Source organism: Heterodontus francisci, chromosome 8 (assembly GCF_036365525.1).
Source record: "Heterodontus francisci isolate sHetFra1 chromosome 8, sHetFra1.hap1, whole genome shotgun sequence".
Lineage (NCBI taxonomy): Eukaryota > Metazoa > Chordata > Chondrichthyes > Heterodontiformes > Heterodontidae > Heterodontus > Heterodontus francisci.
This window is the reverse complement of record NC_090378.1, coordinates 119960484-119972847: the sequence shown is the minus strand read 5'-3', so window position 1 is coordinate 119972847 and position 12364 is coordinate 119960484. Positions and strand designations below refer to the sequence as shown.

The 12364-nt window shown below is 38.6% G+C and overlaps 1 gene segment (V, D, J or C); it reads left to right on the top strand.

Annotated features, from left to right (window-relative positions):
* The window catches only part of LOC137373112 (Ig kappa chain V-III region MOPC 321-like), a 32944-nt gene that overhangs the window by 1082 nt on the left and 19498 nt on the right, over positions 1–12364 (top strand).

Here is a 12364-nt window from a genome sequence, read left to right as displayed (position 1 = left end):
CCCACCTCCTGCACTGAAACGTTCCACAGTTATAAATAATATATAATAATGGACACACAGTCCCACCTCCTGCACTGAAACGTTCCACAGTTATAAATAATATATAATAATGGACACACAGTCCCACCTCCTGCACTGACACATCCCACAGTTATATATAATATATAATAATGGACACACATTCCCACCTCCTGTACTGACACGTCCCACAGTTATATATAATATATAATAATGGACACACAGTCCCACCTCCTGTACTGACACAACCCACAGTTATATATAATATATAATAATGGACAGACAGTCCCACCTCCTGTACTGACACAACCCACAGTTATATATAATATATAATAATGGACAGACAGTCCCACCTCCTGTACTGACACAACCCACAGTTATATATAATATATAATAATGGACAGACAGTCCCACCTCCTGTACTGACACAACCCACAGTTATATATAATATATAATAATGGACAGACAGTCCCACCTCCTGTACTGACACAACCCACAGTTATATATAATATATAATAATGGACACACAGTCCCACCTCCTGCACTGAAACGTTCCACAGTTATAAATAATATATAATAATGGACACACAGTCCCACCTCCTGTACTGACACGTCCCACAGTTATATATAATATATAATAATGGACAGACAGTCCCACCTCCTGGACTGACACGTCCCACAGTTATATATAATATATAATGATGGACAGACAGTCCCACCTCCTGTACTGACACATCCCACAGTTATATATAATATATAATAATGGACACACAGTCCCACCTCCTGTACTGACACGTCCCACAGTTATATATAATAAATAATAATGGACACACAGTCCCATCTCCAGTACTGACACATCCCACAGTTATATATAATATATAATGATGGACAGACAGTCCCACCTCCTGTACTGACACGTCCCACAGTTATATATAATATATAATAATGGACACACAGTCCCACCTCCTGTACTGACACGTCCCACAGTTATATATAATAAATAATAATGGACACACAGTCCCATCTCCAGTACTGACACATCCCACAGTTATATATAATATATAATGATGGACAGACAGTCCCACCTCCTGTACTGATACGTCCCACAGTTATATATAATATATAATAATGGACACACAGTCCCATCTCCAGTACTGACAAATCCCACAGTTATATATAATATATAATAATGGACAGACAGTCCCACCTCCTGTACTGACACGTCCCACAGTTATATATAATAAATAATAATGGACACACAGTCCCATCTCCAGTACTGACACATCCCACAGTTATATATAATATATAATAATGGACAGACAGTCCCACCTCCTGTACTGACACGTCCCACAGTTATATATAATATACAATAATGGACACACAGTCCCACCTCCTGCACTGACACATCCCACAGTTATATATAATATATAATAATGGACACACAGTCCCACCTCCTGTACTGACACATCCCACAGTTATATGTAATATATAATAATGGACACACAGTCCCACCTCCTGCACTGACACATCCCACAGTTATATATAATATATAATAATGGACACACATTCCCACCTCCTGTACTGACACGTCCCACAGTTATATATAATATATAATAATGGACACACAGTCCCACCTCCTGCACTGACACATCCCACAGTTATATATAATATATAATAATGGATACACATTCCCACCTCCTGTACTGACACGTCCCACAGTTATATATAATATATAACAATGGACACACAGTCCCACCTCCTGTACTGACACATCCCACAGTTATATATAATATATAATAATGGACACACAGTCCCACCTCCTGTACTGACACATCCCACAGTTATATATAATATATAATAATGGACACACAGTCCCACCTCCTGTACTGACATGTCCCACTGTTATATATAATATAATAATGGACACACAGTCCCACCTCCTGTACTGACACATCCCACTGTTATATATAATATATAATAATGGACACACAGTCCCACCTCCTGTACTGACACATCCCACAGTTATATATAATATATAATAATGGACACACAGTCCCACCTCCTGTACTGACACATCCCACAGTTATATATAATATATAATAATGGACACACAGTCCCACCTCCTGTACTGGCATGTCCCACTGTTATATATAATATAATAATGGACACACAGTCCCACCTCCCGTACTGACACATCCCACAGTTATATATAATATATAATAATGGACACCCAGTCCCACCTCCTGTACTGACACATCCCACTGTTATATATAATATATAATAATGGACACACAATCCCACCTCCTGTACTGACACATCCCACTTTTATATATAATATATAATAATGGACACACAGTCCCACCTCCTGTACTGACACATCCCACAGTTATATATAATATATAATAATGGACACACAGTCCCACCTCCTGTACTGACACATCCCACAGTTATATATAATATATAATAATGGACACACAGTCTCACCTCCTGCACTGACGCATCCCACAGTTATATATAATATATAATAATGGACAGACAGTCCCACCTCCTGGACTGACACATCCCACAGTTATATATAATCTATAATAATGGACACACAGTCCCACCTCCTGTACTGACACATCCCACAGTTATATATAATATATAATAATGGACACACAGTCCCACCTCCTGTACTGACACGTCCACAGTTATATATAATATATAATAATGGACACACAGTCCCACCTCCTGTACTGACACATCCCACAGTTATATATAATATATAATAATGGACACACAGTCCCACCTCCTGTACTGACATGTCCCACTGTTATATATAATATAATAATGGACACACAGTCCCACCTCCTGTACTGACACATCCCACTGTTATATATAATATATAATAATGGACACACAGTCCCACCTCCTGTACTGACACATCCCACAGTTATATATAATATATAATAATGGACACACAGTCCCACCTCCTGTACTGACACATCCCACTGTTATATATAATATATAATAATGGACACACAGTCCCACCTCCTGTACTGACACATCCCACTGTTATATATATTATATAATAATGGACACACAGTCCCACCTCCTGTACTGACATGTCCCACTGTTATATATAATATAATAATGGACACACAGTCCCACCTCCTGTACTGACACATCCCACAGTTATATATAATATATAATAATGGACACACAGTCCCACCTCCTGTACTGACACATCCCACTGTTATATATAATATATAATAATGGACACACAGTCCCACCTCCTGTACTGACACATCCCACTGTTATATATAATATATAATAATGGACACACAGTCCCACCTCCTGTACTGACACATCCCACAGATATATATAAAATATAATAATGGACACACAGTCCCACCTCCTGTACTGACACATCCCACTGTTATATATAATATATAATAATGGACACACAGTCCGACCTCCTGTACTGACACATCCCACTGTTATATATAATATATAATAATGGACACACAGTCCCACCTCCTGTACTGACACATCCCACTGTTATATATAATATATAATAATGGACACACAGTCCCACCTCCTGTACTGACACATCCCACTGTTATATATAATATATAATAATGGACACACAGTCCCACCTCCTGTACTGACACATCCCACTGTTATATATAATATATAATAATGGACACACGGTCCCACCTCCTGTACTGACACATCCCACAGTTCTATATAATATATAATAATGGACACACAGTCCCACCTCCTGTACTGACACATCCCACATTTATATATAATATATAATAATGGACACACAGTCCCACCTCCTGTACTGACACATCCCACAGATATATATAAAATATAATAATGGACACACAGTCCCACCTCCTGTACTGACACGTCCCACAGTTATATATAATATATAATAATGGACACACAGTCTCACCTCCTGTACTGACACATCCCACAGCTATATATAATATATAATAATGGACACACAGTCCCACCTCCTGTATACTGACACATCCCACAGTTATATATAATATATAATAATGGACACACAGTCCCACCTCCTGGACTGACACATCCCACAGTTATATATAATATATAATAATGGACACACAGTCTCACCTCCTGGACTGACACATCCCACAGTTATATATAATATATAATAATGGACACACAGTCCCACCTCCTGGACTGACACATCCCACAGTTATATATAATATATAATAATGGACACACAGTCTCACCTCCTGGACTGACGCATCCCACAGTTATATATAATATAGAATAATGGACACACAGTCCCACCTCATGGACTGACACATCCCACAGTTATATATAATCTATAATAATGGACACACAGTCCCACCTCCTGGACTGACACATCCCACAGTTATATATAATATATAATAATGGACACACAGTCCCACCTCCTGGACTGACACATCCCACAGTTATATATAATATATAATGATGGACACACAGTCTCACCTCCTGCACTGACGCATCCCACAGTTATATATAATATATAATAATGGACAGACAGTCCCACCTCCTGGACTGACACATCCCACAGTTATATATAATCTATAATAATGGACACACAGTCCCACCTCCTGTACTGACACATCCCACAGTTATATATAATATATAATAATGGACACACAGTTCCAACTCCTGTACTGACACATCCCACAGTTATATATAATATATAATAATGGACACACAGTCCCACCTCCTGGACTGACACATCCCACAGTTATATATAATATAGAATAATGGACACACAGTCCCACCTCCTGGACTGACACATCCCACAGTTATATATAATATATAATAATGGACACACAGTCCCACCTCCTGGACTGACACATCCCACAGTTATATATAATATATAATAATGGACACACAGTCCCACCTCCTGGACTGACACATCCCACAGTTATATATAATATATAATAATGGACACACAGTCCCACCTCCTGGACTGACACATCCCACAGTTATATATAATATAGAATAATGGACACACAGTCCCACCTCCTGGACTGACACATCCCACAGTTATATATAATATATAATAATGGACACACAGTCTCACCTCCTGGACTGACGCATCCCACAGTTATATATAATATATAATAATGGACACACAGTGCCACCTCCTGGACTGACACAACCCACAGTTATATATAATATATAATAATGGACACACAGTCCCACCTCCTGTACTGACACGTCCCACAGTTATATATAATATATAATAATGGACAGACAGTCCCACCTCCTGTACTGACACAACCCACAGTTATATATAATATATAATAATGGACACACAGTCCCACCTCCTGCACTGAAACGTTCCACAGTTATAAATAATATATAATAATGGATACACAGTCCCACCTCCTGCACTGACACATCCCACAGTTATATATAATATAAAAAAATGGACACACAGTCCCACCTCCTGTACTGACACGTCCCACAGTTATATATAATATATAATAATGGACAGACAGTCCCACCTCCTGGACTGACACGTCCCACAGTTATATATAATATATAATGATGGACAGACAGTCCCACCTCCTGTACTGACACGTCCCACAGTTATATATAATATATAATAATGGACAGACAGTCCCACCTCCTGTACTGACACGTCCCACAGTTATATATAATAAATAATAATGGACACACAGTCCCATCTCCAGTACTGACACATCCCACAGTTATATATAATATATAATAATGGACAGACAGTCCCACCTCCTGTACTGACACGTCCCACAGTTATATATAATATATAATAATGGACACACAGTCCCACCTCCTGCACTGACACATCCCACAGTTATATATAATATATAATAATGGACACACAGTCCCACCTCCTGTACTGACACATCCCACAGTTATATGTAATATATAATAATGGACACACAGTCCCACCTCCTGCACTGACACATCCCACAGTTATATATAATATATAATAATGGACACACAGTCCCACCTCCCGCACTGACACATCCCACAGTTATATATAATATATAATAATGGACACACATTCCCACCTCCTGTACTGACACGTCCCACAGTTATATATAATATATAATAATGGACACACAGTCCCACCTCCTGCACTGACACATCCCACAGTTATATATAATATATAATAATGGACACACAGTCCCACCTCCTGTACTGACACGTCCCACAGTTATATATAATATATAACAATGGACACACAGTCCCACCTCCTGTACTGACACATCCCACAGTTATATATAATATATAATAATGGACACACAGTCCCACCTCCTGTACTGACACATCCCACAGTTATATATAATATATAATAATGGACACACAGTCCCACCTCCTGTACTGACATGTCCCACTGTTATATATAATATAATAATGGACACACAGTCCCACCTCCTGTACTGACACATCCCACTGTTATATATAATATATAATAATGGACACACAGTCCCACCTCCTGTACTGACACATCCCACAGTTATATATAATATATAATAATGGACACACAGTCCCACCTCCTGTACTGACACATCCCACAGTTATATATAATATATAATAATGGACACACAGTCCCACCTCCTGTACTGACATGTCCCACTGTTATATATAATATAATAATGGACACACAGTCCCACCTCCTGTACTGACACATCCCACTGTTATATATAATATATAATAATGGACACACAGTCCCACCTCCTGTACTGACACATCCCACAGTTATATATAATATATAATAATGGACACACAGTCCCACCTCCTGTACTGACACATCCCACAGTTATATATAATATATAATAATGGACACACAGTCCCACCTCCTGTACTGACATGTCCCACTGTTATATATAATATAATAATGGACACACAGTCCCACCTCCTGTACTGACACATCCCACTGTTATATATAATATATAATAATGGACACACAGTCCCACCTCCTGTACTGACACATCCCACAGTTATATATAATATATAATAATGGACACACAGTCCCACCTCCTGTACTGACACATCCCACTGTTATATATAATATATAATAATGGACACACAGTCCCACCTCCTGTACTGACACATCCCACAGTTATATATAATATATAATAATGGACACACAGTCCCACCTCCTGTACTGACACATCCCACAGTTATATATAATATATAATAATGGACACACAGTCCCACCTCCTGTACTGACATGTCCCACTGTTATATATAATATAATAATGGACACACAGTCCCACCTCCTGTACTGACACATCCCACAGTTATATATAATATATAATAATGGACACCCAGTCCCACCTCCTGTACTGACACATCCCACTGTTATATATAATATATAATAATGGACACACAGTCCCACCTCCTGTACTGACACATCCCACTTTTATATATAATATATAATAATGGACACACAGTCCCACCTCCTGTACTGACATGTCCCACAGATATATATAAAATATAATAATGGACACACAGTCCCACCTCCTGTACTGACACATCCCACAGCTATATATAATATATAATAATGGACACACAGTCCCACCTCCTGGACTGACACATCCCACAGTTATATATAATATATAATAATGGACACACAGTCTCACCTCCTGGACTGACGCATCCCACAGTTATATATAATATATAATAATGGACACACAGTCCCACCTCATGGACTGACACATCCCACAGTTATATATAATCTATAATAATGGACACACAGTCCCACCTCCTGGACTGACACATCCCACAGTTATATATAATATATAATAATGGACACACAGTCCCACCTCCTGGACTGACACATCCCACAGTTATATATAATATATAATGATGGACACAGAGTCTCACCTCCTGCACTGACGCATCCCACAGTTATATATAATATATAATAATGGACAGACAGTCCCACCTCCTGGACTGACACATCCCACCGTTATATATAATCTATAATAATGGACACACAGTCCCACCTCCTGTACTGACACATCCCACAGTTATATATAATATATAATAATGGACACACAGTTCCACCTCCTGTACTGACACATCCCACAGTTATATATAATATATAATAATGGACACACAGTCCCACCTCCTGGACTGACACATCCCACAGTTATATATAATATAGAATAATGGACACACAGTCCCACCTCCTGGACTGACACATCCCACAGTTATATATAATATATAATAATGGACACACAGTCCCACCTCCTGGACTGACACATCCCACAGTTATATATAATATATAATAATGGACAGACAGTCCCACCTCCTGTACTGACACAACCCACAGTTATATATAATATATAATAATGGACAGACAGTCCCACCTCCTGTACTGACACAACCCACAGTTATATATAATATATAATAATGGACACACAGTCCCACCTCCTGTACTGACACAACCCACAGTTATATATAATATATAATAATGGACACACAGTCCCACCTCCTGCACTGAAACGTTCCACAGTTATAAATAATATATAATAATGGATACACATTCCCACCTCCTGCACTGACACATCCCACAGTTATATATAATATAAAAAAATGGACAGACAGCCCCACCTCCTGTACTGACACGTCCCACAGTTATATATAATATATAATAATGGTCAGACAGTCCCACCTCCTGGACTGACACGTCCCACAGTTATATATAATATATAATGATGGACAGACAGTCCCACCTCCTGTACTGACACGTCCCACAGTTATATATAATATATAATAATGGACAGACAGTCCCACCTCCTGTACTGACACGTCCCACAGTTATATATAATAAATAATAATGGACACACAGTCCCATCTCCAGTACTGACACATCCCACAGTTATATATAATATATAATAATGGACAGACAGTCCCACCTCCTGTACTGACACGTCCCACAGTTATATATAATATATAATAATGGACACACAGTCCCACCTCCTGCACTGACACATCCCACAGTTATATATAATATATAATAATGGACACACAGTCCCACCTCCTGCACTGACACATCCCACAGTTATATATAATATATAATAATGGACACACAGTCCCACCTCCTGTACTGACACATCCCACAGTTATATATAATAAGTAATAATGGACACACAGTTCCACCTCCTGTACTGACACATCCCACAGTTATATATAATATATAATAATGGACACACAGTCCCACCTCCTGGACTGACACATCCCACAGTTATATATAATATATAATAATGGACACACAGTCCCACCTCCTGGACTGACACATCCCACAGTTATATATAATATATAATAATGGACACACAGTCCCACCTCCTGGACAGACACATCCCACAGTTATATATAATATATAATAATGGACACACAGTCCCACCTCCTGTACTGACACATCCCACAGTTATATATAATTTAAAATAATGGACACACAGTCCCACCTCCTGTACTGACACATCCCACAGTTATATATAATATATAATAATGGACACACAGTCCCACCTCCTGGACTGACACATCCCACAGTTATATATAATATATAATAATGGACACACAGTCCCACCTCCTGGACTGACACATCCCACAGTTATATATAATATATAATAATGGACACACAGTCCCACCTCCTGGACTGACACATCCCACAGTTATATATAATATATAATAATGGACACACAGTCCCACCTCCTGGACTGACACATCCCACAGTTATATATAATATATAATAATGGACAACAGTCCCACCTCCTGTACTGACACATCCCACAGTTATATATAATATATAATAATGGACACACAGTCCCACCTCCTGTACTGACACGTCCCACAGTTATATATAATATATAATAATGGACACACAGTCCCACCTCCTGTACTGACACGTCCCACAGTTAGATATAATATATAATAATGGACACACAGTCCCACCTCCTGCACTGACACGTCTCACAGTTAGATATAATATATAATAATGGACACACAGTCCCACCTCCTGTACTGACACGTCCACAGTTATATATAATATATAATAATGGACACACAGTCCCACCTCCTGCACTGACACGTCTCACAGTTAGATATAATATATAATAATGGACACACAGTCCCACCTCCTGGACTGACACGTCCCACAGTTATATATAATATATAATAATGGACACACAGTCCCACCTCCTGTACTGACACGTCCACAGTTATATATAATATATAATAATGGACACACAGTCCCACCTCCTGGACAGACACGTCCCACAGTTATATATAATATATAATAATGGACACACAGTCCCACCTCCTGGACTGACACATCCCACAGTAATATATAATATATAATAATGGACACACAGTCCCACCTCCTGTACTGACACATCCCACAGTTATATATAATATATAATAATGGACACACAGTCCCACATCCTGTACTGACATGTCCCACTGTTATATATAATATAATAATGGACACACAGTCCCACCTCCTGTACTGACACATCCCACTGTTATATATAATATATAATAATGGACACACAGTCCCACCTCCTGTACTGACACGTCCACAGTTATCTATAATATATAATAATGGACACACAGTCCCACCTCCTGTACTGACACATCCCACAGTTATATATAATATATAATAATGGACACAAAGTCCCACCTCCTGGACTGACACATCCCACAGTTATATATAATCTATAATAATGGACACACAGTCCCACCTCCTGTACTGACACATCCCACAGTTATATATAATATATAATAATGGACACACAGTTCCACCTCCTGTACTGACACATCCCACAGTTATATATAATATATAATAATGGACACACAGTCCCACCTCCTGGACTGACACATCCCACAGTTATATATAATATAGAATAATGGACACACAGTCCCACCTCCTGGACTGACACATCCCACTGTTATATATAATATATAATAATGGACACACAGTCCCACCTCCTGTACTGACATGTCCCACTGTTATATCTAATATAATAATGGACACACAGTCCCACCTCCTGTACTGACACATCCCACAGTTATATATAATATATAACAATGGACACACAGTCCCACCTCCTGTACTGACACATCCCACTGTTATATATAATATATAATAATGGACACACAGTCCCACCTCCTGTACTGACACATCCCACTGTTATATATAATATATAATAATGGACACACAGTCCCACCTCCTGTACTGACACGTCCCACAGTTATATATAATATATAATAATGGACACACAGTCCCACCTCCTGTACTGACATGTCCCACAGATATATATAAAATATAATAATGGACACACAGTCCCACCTCCTGTACTGACACGTCCCACAGTTATATATAATATATAATAATGGACACACAGTCTCACCTCCTGTACTGACACATCCCACAGCTATATATAATATATAATAACGGACACACAGTCCCACCTCCTGTATACTGACACATCCCACAGTTATATATAATATATAATAATGGACACACAGTCTCACCTCCTGTACTGACACATCCCACAGCTATATGTAATATATAATAATGGACACAGAGTCCCACCTCCTGTATACTGACACATCCCACAGTTATATATAATATATAATAATGGACACACAGTCCCACCTCCTGGACAGACACATCCCACAGTTATATATAATATATAATAATGGACACACAGTCTCACCTCCTGTACTGACACATCCCACAGTTATATATAATTTAAAATAATGGACACACAGTCCCACCTCCTGTACTGACACATCCCACAGTTATATATAATATATAATAATGGACACACAGTCCCACCTCCTGGACTGACACATCCCACAGTTATATATAATATATAATAATGGACACACAGTCCCACCTCCTGGACTGACACATCCCACAGTTATATATAATATATAATAATGGACACACAGTCCCACCTCCTGGACTGACACATCCCACAGTTATATATAATATATAATAATGGACACACAGTCCCACCTCCTGGACTGACACATCCCACAGTTATATATAATATATAATAATGGACACACAGTCCCACCTCCTGTACTGACACATCCCACAGTTATATATAATATATAATAATGGACACACAGTCCCATCTCCTGTACTGACACGTCCCACAGTTATATATAATATATAATAATGGACACACAGTCCCACCTCCTGTACTGACACTTCCCACAGTTATATATAATATATAATAATGGACACACAGTCCCACCTCCTGCACTGACACGTCTCACAGTTAGATATAATATATAATAATGGACACACAGT